The following is an 11,689-nucleotide window of genomic DNA, read 5'->3' as shown; positions in this document are numbered from 1 at the left end:
TCAGCTATTGGGCAAGGGGCCTTTGATATCAAGAAATATAGTTCTGGCCTCTGGCCTGGAGAGAGATAAACATGTGATCCCATTCTTTCCAGTGATATGCAAGGGAAAGTTTGCTGGGAGATTCTGCTCCTGGTGAAAACCTAGAGGTGTATAAACAGAAGGTCTCTTTCTGCCTGGCTGTCTCTAGGCTAATCTCCCCACCCACCCTCCACCATTTCTGGCCTTTGAATGTTTTGAAGCTTATGGCTACAGCATGAGTCTTCGGATGAAAAGCCAAGATGTTGTGGGTAGTAGAACAGAAGAATAGAAAGGACCTGAGTTTCTTACCTCAATGACCTCAGGGAGAAGATAAACCAATGCCAGCAATTGCCTATCTCTTGACTTCTTGAAATGAAAACAATAAATCCATTTGTTTTATCCACTGTTCATCAGGTTTTCTATTATTTGCAGCTGAAAGCATTCCTCATTACAAAAGAAATTGTAACCTTGGCTCTAAAACCAAGCCACCACATGATCTTGAGCAAAAAATAAGTGAACTTGTTTAAAAAATAAAATGAATGACCTCACAAGTTTCCTTTGTTTCCTTACTTATAAAATAAATGAGGAATAAGGACCCCACCCCACCCCAAAAAACCGCTGTTCTTTCCAAGATAAACAGTGTACATTTTTGAAATAATTAAAAACATGTATGTTGAGCTCCTACCTAACATATTATGAAGTCTTTCCTAGATCTACATTAAGAGTTTAGTCTATATTACCTCATTTAGTTTTTCCAATAATTCTTTAAACTGAGTTCTTTTAACCCCATTTTGTAAATGAGAAAGATGTGATTGAGAGAGGCTGAGTAACTGTCCCAAGTTCACACAGCTACTGAGTGGTGGAGTCAGGATTCATACTCGGGCCTATATTTTGCATCAGAAGCCATTTACTACCCAGAGAAATACAGCGTAAATTCATCCTAACACTATTGCCCATGGTGAGTGAGGCTTAATATACAAACACTTTGGTGATGTTTGTTTTACAATTCAAGAAACAGGACTTGACCTATGACAGAAACAAAACCATGTAATAGTTACCCCACCCCACCACCATCTTTAAACAGAGATGGGCTGAAACTGCCCACAGGGAGGGTCAAGATCATCCTAAGGAAATAATTTTTAATTTATTCTGATACAAATACAAACAAGTCATTGAGGCACTGAAGTCTCATGCCATAAAGTGTGTCTTTAACAACTTTGGTTTCGAAAAACTTTGAAAGCAGAAGTAATCAAAGCCCACTTGTGTCTTATAAAGAACTCTCAGGAAAGCACCCCGACACACACAAAATGTTTGCCTTTGATGGTCTTTCTTGGTACACAGTTAAGATGAACTTCACAATCCACACTAGATAACTGAATGAATGGACCACTGACAGGGGTTATTAACTACATTGGTGGGAAGGAAGGAGACGCTGACCAAAAAGATGACTTGGAATGGTGATCGATTATGATTAAGGCCACTTTTTTTCTTTTCAGAAATTAGGCCACAAGTTCATTTGTCTATTAAGGCACATCACATTGAAACCTTGCCCTTTGCTTATTCTCTGAAATTATTTTTTTTTTAAATTACTGAAGCAATATAAACTTTTGTAGCAAATCTATAAAATATAGACAAGCAAAAAAAGAAGACACAAACAGTAAAAAGGATCACTCATAGTCCCACCACGAGAAGTACCTGATGGCAACATTTTTGTATGGATTTCTCATCTGCATTAATATATCAACAGGGTCCTGGTTTCATCACTTACCAGCTGCACAACCCTGGGCAAGTTTCTTTAACCAATCTCAGCTTGGGTTTCCTTATCTTATAAAATGAAAAGAAGAATACTTATTTCATAGTTTTCTTAACGAGGATTAAATGAGTTAATTTATGTAAAGCACTAAGAATGGTGCTGGTACATACTAACCACTGAATAAATGTGATCCATTACTATATATTTTGTAACACATATATACTATTATCTCTTCATGTCATTTCACAATCTTCAACAAGATAATTTTTAGTAGCTGCAAAGATATTTAGTGGCTGCAATTGTACAGACCTATTACACTTTAACTAGTTTTTTACTGTTAAACATTGCCATTGTTTCCAAAATTTCACAGTTTTACATGCCTTACACCGTGACAAAAATACTTATAGCCAAATTTTTGCACACACTCTTGGTTATTTCCTTTCGATATATTCTTAGGAATAGAATTGCTGAGTCAAAATGCTTAATGCAAAGCTGTTTCCAGAAGTGTTATGTGAATTTACAATCCTTTAGTAGTGTGTGGAAGAGCATATTGTCCGCCCCACCACCCCCACACCACCAAACTTGAAAAATATCTACTATTTCGCCAATTTGATAGTTTAAAAAAGACTTGCCTTTTCTGTTTCAATTTCTTTTCATGGGTTGCTACTGAGCTAAAATGCTTTTCAAATGTTTTTGGACATTCGTGTTTTGTCCTTGAGAGTTGCCTGGAATATTTCTTAGGCACTGGGTCTCCACCTCCTCACTGTTCACTGACCTCTCAGCCCACTCCCCACCCATCACCAACTACCCTCACTTCACCAAATTGGGAGATCATTTTCCTGATCTCATTTCTCGAAAACTTTTGGTAATATTTGACACCACTTACCACTTCCTTCTTAAAACACTCTGCTCTCTGAGATACCACATCTTCCTGTCGTCTATCACTCATTCACCTGCCATATCCTTACCACATATACTTACTACCGCATTTATATTGCCAACCCAAACTCCCCGACTCCCCACCCCTGCAACTAGCTCCAGATTCAGACATTCGACTTTATAGTAACATCTCTCTTTGGATCTATCACGGGAATGTCAAATTTCACATGTTCTTAAAGAAACATTGATTCTCCCCACTTTTCCTCCAGTCTTTCCCATAGCAGCAAATGTCACCACCATTTTCAAAGCTACTTAAGTCAGAAAACTGAGGCTCATCTTTGACCCTCTTTCCTTTCCCACTCATAAGAAAGTCCTATTGTTTTTCCTTCCAAAATATATTTTAATTTCTCTCTATCTCCTTTATAAACCTCAATCCATGTCAACATCACCTAGCTTACTCTACACAACTACAGTAACTTCCCAACCGGTCTGTTGTCCATAAGCAGTCACAGGACATGTTTTTAAGTGGAAAACTTGATGTTATTTTCCTGTTTAAAGTTCTTCATTGGAGTCCCATAATTTTTCTGGTAAATTCCAAATGAATTATCAGGATGTAGAAGGCTCTGCGTGCCTTGACCCTTGTCTACCTCTTCCTCTTCGTTCCTCACCACTTTCTCTGCCCTCTCGCTCACCACACCAGCCTCCTTTCTGTTCACTGAAATCACTAAAGGTTTTGCCATTTTAGGGCCTATGTACATGCTGTTTTCTCCTACTGGAATGCTCTTCCCATTTTCTCCCACCCCTCTTCATGTAGACAGCTCCTTTTCATTCTAAAGGTTCATATTCCACTCCTCAGAGAGGTCTTTCCTGATCACCCTATCAAAGCACTTCCACTCATATCCTCGGTTCTCTTCACGGCACAGGGCCTCCTGTATAACAGGCTCTCAAGAAATACCTGCTGAAGATAAATGAATGGATACTTTGTCCAGTTTAATTTTTGTTAGTGTTTTAATATTTTTGTGTTGCTTTTTCAATAACATCAAGCACCTTTTATACAGTAAGCATATTAATGTTTTCTCTATTGTCTTGTGCTCTGTTTGGGGAGGGGCAGTGGTCAAGAGGTGTTTTTCATTTTTATGTATGCAATTCTATCATTTTGTTCCTCTCAATTCTATCTCAGGTGTCAAGCATGGACTGGACTTACCCCATCAACATTCACCTTCATTTTCTTCTAGCTGGTACTTTATATTTTAACTTATTTACATTTTTATCTTAAATCCATGTGGAATTTGTTGTTATATGAGACGATGTAAGATTTAACTTGTCTCAATAATATTTATAGTTATTACTTTCATTTTTGGCTGACTTGAAATGCCACATGTAGTGTATATTAAATATACATATTTATACATATAAATATTTGGGTATGTTCTTTCAGTCTTTAGAATGTTCCCTTTGTTTGTCTGTCTATCCCTGCACCAGTACCTCTCTATTTTATTCTCAGGTAAAGCCAGTATCCTTTCATTATTTTAAAGGATTTTTAAGGGTAATATTGACTACATGAAAGTTTAAATTTTTTTCTTTCATTTTTTTCTTTCCAGATAAACTTAAAAGAAAAAAGCTTCAGTAGAATTTTAATTGAAATTGTATTCGATTTATAGTTTAATTTGGGGAAAATTAAAATCTTAATATTATTAAGCCTTTCCTCCCAGGAACATAGTCCATCTTTCCATTTAAACTTTTTACTTATTATTCTCAGTAAAAAAGAGCAGTTTTTACATATGGATCCCACTCATTTTTTGGTTAACATGTGGTAGACACTGCCAGAGTCCTGATCACCAAACACTTTTGGCATTCCCATCTAGTTGCCTGGGGCTACTTATTAGAAGTCCCTGTGCCTCTCTGAGGGGTCTTTTCTGACCACTGGAGTGTACAAGGCCTGTTGGCAGAGCCAGCTGGAAATTTGGAGTATATGTCCCTAGAAATATCCTTTCACTAACAACAACGGAGAGCTGGTGGGTAAACATCCAGGTTCCTCTGCATTCTGTCATGATAACTCTGTCATAGGCTCACATTGTCTCCCACAGTGGCCCAGTGGGGTGATGATCTGTTTGTCCCTAGAAGTCACTGGCTTGATAATGCACCCTCTGTTGGCTTCCTTCCCTTCCCTGTCTCCCATTCTCATTCTCAAACTGGGTTTCTGGGATCCCTCTTCAATCAGTAGACATCTCTAACACTCATCCTTGTCTCAGGGTCTGCTTCATGGGGAACCCAAACCAAACCAAAGCATAACCCCGAATTATTTTTGGTGGCTATTGTAAATGGGACTTTTTAAAATTATAATTTCTAACCAGGTAAGAAAGTTATTGAGATTTTGTCTGTGGTAAAGATATGTGTGCATATAATGACATTCAAACACAAGTTTTTCAGGAAAAAAATAGTACCATTAAATTGTTTTCCACATATACTATAATGTGCTGCAAATTACTGTATATTATATATACAGTATATAATGCATACACAACTCCCATTTTTATAGTATTTCATGAGCAATTTGGAGAATTTTCAAGAGTGATTTGACTCTGTACAACTTTCACCTCACTCATTGTTTTTAAAACCTAGCTTATGATCTTTGGCAACTGGCTTCCTAATTGAATTCATTTATGAGTTTTAACAGTGTTTCAATGTATTCTCTTGGTGTTTCTAGGTAGACAATCACGCTAATAGGAAATAATAAGAATTTTGTCTTCTTTTCATTACTTATACATATGATTTCTTCATCTTGTTTTCTTGTGGTTACCAGAATTTTCAGAACAATGTTAAAGATTAGTGGTGAAAAGAATATTCTTGTCTAATTTCAGATTTGAATAAAAACAGAATATTTTTCTTTCTATTAAGAGAGAAAGTGTGTGGGAAATAATGTTTAGGGAATACATATAGCTTATCTAAATGCAATAAAATAAAATAAATGATAAATTGAATTAAAATAAATTATAAATTGAATGCAGGATGAAATAAATTTCGAATTTATCCCAGTATAAAATATTTTCGAATTTTCCAATAAACCATTCCTAATAAACTTGATTCTCTTGATTTAAAATGAGTAAAATTTCTATAAACTCATTAACAATTCAAGTCTACTTGACATATTCTATGGCTGAATTAATTTCATTGGACTTTTCATTCCATGGATCATATGAAGAAGCATTGCTTCTTCAGGTTGGTCTGAGACCTTCGAAGTTTAGGGCAGTTGACCTTGATTTATAAGCTAGAAAAATTAAACCACTAGTTATAACAGGGATCTGAGTTTCTATACCCACACTTGCCAATTCCCATGCCCCACAAAACTATTGTTCCTATTATTGGTTCTGAAAATACCTAGGTATTTTCACATAAATAAAAAACACAAAAATGTAAGGTAATTTTAAAATTTGGAAGTAAATGAGCTCTCCTTCTCTAGATATCATTTTGAACATTGCTTTACTAACTTGGTCAGTATTTTGTTTCGTTTGTTTTATTTATTTTATTTTATTTTTTATTTTTTTCCTTTATTGATTTTAGAGAGAGAGGAAGGGAGAGGGAGAGAGAGATAGAAGCATTGATGAGAGAGAACATCGATTGGCTTCCCCCTGCATGTCCCCACTGGGGATCTGGCCCACAACCTGGGCATGTGTCCTGACCGGGAATTGAACCAGCGACCTCTTGGTGTATGGGTTGATGCTCAACCACTGAGCCACACCGGCCGGACACATATGTTTTATAAGTAGGCAGTCTTCATCAAACCAGACACTAGGAGGGCAGGAGATTGTTATGCTGGAGCATATGTCAGATGGCACCAGTGGTAGTTTAGCATCCATGTTTGTTGTTAGATTTGAAGAGCAAAACTTCTTCCTTGAGAAATCTTAATTGCAAATTTTTATTCCTCAAAAATTTTCAACTTTTATTTCTCATAGATATATTTTGAAAATCTGAAAATCTGCCCTAGCCAGCGTGGCTCAGTTGGTTGGGCATCATCCCATGCACGGAGGGATTGCAGGTTTGATTCCCAAGTCAGGGCACGTGCCAGGGTTGCGAGCTCCATCCCGGGTGGGGAGAGTGCGGGAGGTAGCCAGTCAATGATTCTGCTGTCATATTGATCTCTCCGCCCCTTCTCTCTCGCTCTAAAAATCAATAAAAATATATGTTTTTAAGAAAAGAAAGAAAATCTCTCAGTTCCCCTTATTCTTCTCCTGCCTCCTATTTTCCCTAGATTAATGAAGGCAGGTCTTGGCTCAGCTATGCTAAAGTAGAATACAGGGGAGAAATAAACGCTTTCTACCAGGTCCTCAAAACATACTCTATTTGAAGACATAATCAATTGCAAGTCACCTATTCATGAATATTTAAGATGCTTCAATCATTTGTGATTTAAAAATACTGGAATTGTTGTCCTTATACATACACCATTTTATACATGTGCAAACATATCTGGCTACCTTAAATGTAAGAAGATACAGATTGGACAAATACTGAGATATCACAATGAGTCCAAGAAGGAGTTGACTAAATTAAGTTAGAAGAAAAGAAACCAAAATGCTGAAGGAAGCTCAGCAGCAAAGCTTTGTAGGTAGTCTCCCCAGAGTACTGTTCAGTTTTAGCATCTCCCAATGCAGTGTACTGGCTAGATACTCACCACTAGACTACATTTCCCAGCTCCTTTGCATATAGGTGTGGCCATATAACTACTTCTGACCAATAGAATGTGAGCAGAAATGATATATTTCTGTTTTAGGTCTAACCCTTAAAACCTGCCATGCAATTTCCTGCCTCTCTGTTTTGTTTTGTTTTGTTTTGTTTTGTTTTGTTTTGTTTTGTTTTGTTTTGTTTTGTTTCCCAGTGGTATGAAAAGAATCCAGCAAAATTCTGGTTGAAGGGAGCCTGTGTCCCTCAATCATTCTATAAAAAGTTGCCCAACAAAACCCTAACTGGACTATGACTTGAGAGAGAAGTAAAACTCTGTGTAAAGTCACAGAGATTTGGGGGTTCTTTGTTATACCCGTTGGTTTTTCCTAACTAATACACCCAGGTCTCTATATCTCTGATCAATTTTTCCAATTCTTAGTAATTCTTGGCTCATTCTGGAATATGTGTCTATCCCTGGTCATTCGGCTATGGTTAGGCTGGTGTGTTAGAGGGTCACTTTATATAAACATTGCCTCCAGATACCCACCCCTGGGTATAGGGAGCTGTTCCCAAACCAGGAATCACTGTGAGGTAGGAAGCTACTATGGAGATCTTCTACCTGAAGGATGATGACAAACAGGAAGAGACCCAACCTGATAGGGCCTTTTATATTAGTTCTCAAGACAGGAAGAGACAAGGGTAAAAATTCCATTAATCTTCCCATTCCTTAGGAGCTTCCGATCTCTATAAGACCATCATAAATCCTTCACTGTCAGAGAAAATCAACTCTCCCATGGAAAATGCAGAATAAATGAAAGTTAAAAGATCATTCATGTGAGACATTATGTTCAAGTAGATACTGTGTACCTTGATGGAGGGATATAAGTGTGGGTAGTAGCTTGTCATGCTTTTGCCAGGGAAAAGAATCATTACTGGAAAGGAAGAAATTCCTGTTAAATGAGTAGTGATACTCAATCATGAAACATCAAGGTTCACCAAGATATGGTTGAACAATTGCAGGGGGCAACTGTCATTTTTAAAATTCTGGCCCTGTATCCCACCTCCCCTCCTATTTTGGGTAGAGTCCTATTACCTGAACTGGTTGGGAACAAGGCCTTACCATTTTCCACAGAAGCTAAAGAAAACTAAATGCCCTTCCCCATCCTCTGCCTCCTGTACCCCAACCCCCACTGACTGCTACAGCAAATGAAAGGAGGATGAAAAGACAGAACTCACCTCCAGCCATGGCAGAAGTTCCTGGTAGTGTGAGGTCTCCATTAGAGCGTCCCAAAATGACTCAGATATGTCCCTGGCTAGTGATTCTTGATTCCTGCTTAGTTTCTAAGCATGGGTCTCAAGTTTGCCCATTAATTCTATGATCCACCCAATAGTCTCCTAAGAAATTCCTTTCCTGCTTAAATTAGACATAGATACTTTCTAATGCTTACAACCAAGAACACTGACTGATATAACAATTTTCTCTTCCTTCTGTTTATTTATTTTCCTTGACAACCTGACAGATAGGATATCTGAATTCTTGAAAGTGGCAAGATAATATTATAAAATCTACGTCTCATACAGATGTAGTTCCCTACAATAATTAGAAAGTTGAGACATTACCTTTTTTTCTTTAGACAGACTATGACCAGAAAAATATCTGAATCACCAGGAGCTCTAGGAGCTACACCAGATCACACACACACACACCACACCTGTTGGCCTCACTGTGTGGCTCTTTGAGTGTCTCCCCAGGGGTAGCAAGTCAAGCTCAGCTCACTCATATAAGATCAGGTCCAGACAACCTATGCCTGCAAACAGGGGAATCTAATCAAACTATCTGCACAAGGGTGGGGCCTTCTTGTGTCTCAGCCACACAGGCGGAGTCTCAAGCACCACTGCTGCATAGGGCGGAGCCAGGAAATAGGTAAGTGTGGGTAGTCAAGAAAGGGCCAGAGTGGGAGGTACAACTGGTTAGAATGTAAAGGAAAGGAACAGGCCATCTTATGACAAGAAAGCCTCCTTTATTAGAATGCCACAAGGGTTCCTGCAGGAGATCTGTTGGAAGATAACTACTACATGAAATTATATATTTCTATCTGTACCCTCAAGGTTGACTGAGTCTCATTTCCTGACATTTGAACCATACCAGGTAATAAACCAGGCCTTCCCTGGGGAGGCAGGCAGATAACCAAAGAAGACCATCTTCAATCACCACCACCCTTCCTACTTTCCCTGTGGTCTGGTTGGGCTTCAGACCTCTTCTTCTGTAGGTCCGATCCTTCCTGACGCAGGCATGTTGAAAGAACTGGCAGTGGTCCAGTGAATCTGGGTTCTAAAACCATGTTCGTAAGAATTCTATTATGTCTATTTAGCTCAGTCTCCACCTTTTTAAAAGGGAAGAAAGTTAGACAGTCACACACCAAGAGGTCTCTGCTGTGGCTCTGCAACTACCCAGTTTGGAAAAACCTTAAGAGAGAGCTGGTAAGAAAGCAGTACCAGAATCCCAGCTTCAGAAGCTCTGCTGGGCATCTTCCAAAGGCAGTTTTAATACTGTCTACCCCTAACCCCCTCCCAAGCTTAGTTTGGGATGGTGTATATAAAGGACCTTTCCCTTCCCACATGAGATTTTGCCAGGATCATCTCCTCCTGGCTGAAAGCAAGCTGTAGACCCAGTATACTCTAAATCTATTGCCTATGTTCTGGAACACCATGAATTTTAAAAAATGCAACATTTTCTAAAAGAACTGGATGATATGTCAGAAGTAAGAGAATCTCAGTAAACCAGGTGTGACAAGTACAGACATGTTAGCCCAGGGACCAGTTTCCCAGTGGTCTCCTGCTTTGAGAGTACATGTTTTGAATCATTCTGACAAATTCCGGGACATCCACAAGAAGCTAGAAGGGTGGCTGCTGGCGGATGGGAACAGAGGCCTCCTACCTTCTGAGCAGGCAGGAAGCATCTCCTGGATACCACCCCTATGGCAAGCCTCCTTCAGATGGGAGAACAAATAGCAGAGAATTAGAGGAAGGGAAAATAAGGTAGCAAAGAAAGGAAAAAGTTTAAAAACATTTTTACTATTTCTTCTGTTAAGTTTTCAGTGTAAGAAGTTCAGAAAATTAAGAAAACTATTTTTTTAAAGATGACCTATAATTTGATAACTTGGAGAAAATTACTTTTAAAATTTTTGTGTATGTACCTCCTGCATACTGCTTTATGAAAATTTATAGATAGATAAGCTTTAAAATAATGAAATGTATAGGGGTGGGTAAAATTAGGTTTACAGCTTTGAGTGTGCAAAACAGTTTATTCTTGTATTATTATTTATTAATTATTGTATTATTTTCCATATGAATTGCAAACCTACTTTTGCCCACCCCATATAATGTATAAACATACATACATACATACGCATATATACACATACGCGCGCACACATACCAATCTGTTGTTCACTTTTTTCTCTTAGCAATTTATTGTGAAAATCTTTCCATATAAATAAATGACATCATTATCATTTTTATAGCTATATAGTGTTCCATAGATATAGCATAATTTATACTCCAAATTCCTTATTAATAAACTTTTTCCAATTTTTCACAATTATAAACAGTGTTCTCATTACTAACATCATAGATTTATTTTGCAAAGTTATTTTTTTTTCTTTCCCAGAAGTAAAATTGCTGGATCAAAGGTATATACTTTTTAAAAGGCTTTTCATAAATGTTAAGTTGTCATCCAGATATGTCATACCAATGAACACTCCCACGAGTGAGGTGTGAGTATCCATTTCTCTACATCCTTTTATGTCTTTGGCCAACTAGGGAGTTAAAAACTATGTCTTTGCATTGCTTTGTTTACAAGAGAAGTTGACTCTCTTGTCACATTTACTGGCCATGTTAGGATGTAATTCTTTTGCACATGTTTTTCCCCTGGAGCATTCATCTTTATTTTCTGATTGATTTTTAAGAACTCTACAGTAAGAATTCTTACCCTTGCCATGTGTATTGCTATTGAGTTGACATTTAACAGAAGATTAAAACTAAAATGTAATAATAAGGAAAGAAATTATTTAATAAAATTTAAAAATTTAATTGAAAATAAAAATGTTACTATAAAAGCAAGAGAATAAAAAATTAATAAGCTGTCGACCAAAAGAGATCCAGAGTCATGGAAGTAGGAAACAGACTAACAAACCTAAGAGGGATGGGGGATGAGAGGGGTGGGAAGAGATAAACCAAAGAATTTATATGCATATATGCATAACCAATGGACATACATATTAGGTTGGGAAAAGCAGGAGGGGGTGGGAGTGGGAAGGAGGGGGGTCAATTGGGGGGAAAAGGGGGACATCTGTAATACTTTCAACAAAACAGAAA

Source organism: Molossus molossus, unplaced genomic scaffold (assembly GCF_014108415.1).
Source record: "Molossus molossus isolate mMolMol1 unplaced genomic scaffold, mMolMol1.p scaffold_m16_p_8, whole genome shotgun sequence".
NCBI classification, from domain to species: Eukaryota; Metazoa; Chordata; class Mammalia; order Chiroptera; family Molossidae; genus Molossus; species Molossus molossus.
This window is presented reverse-complemented; position numbering follows the sequence as displayed.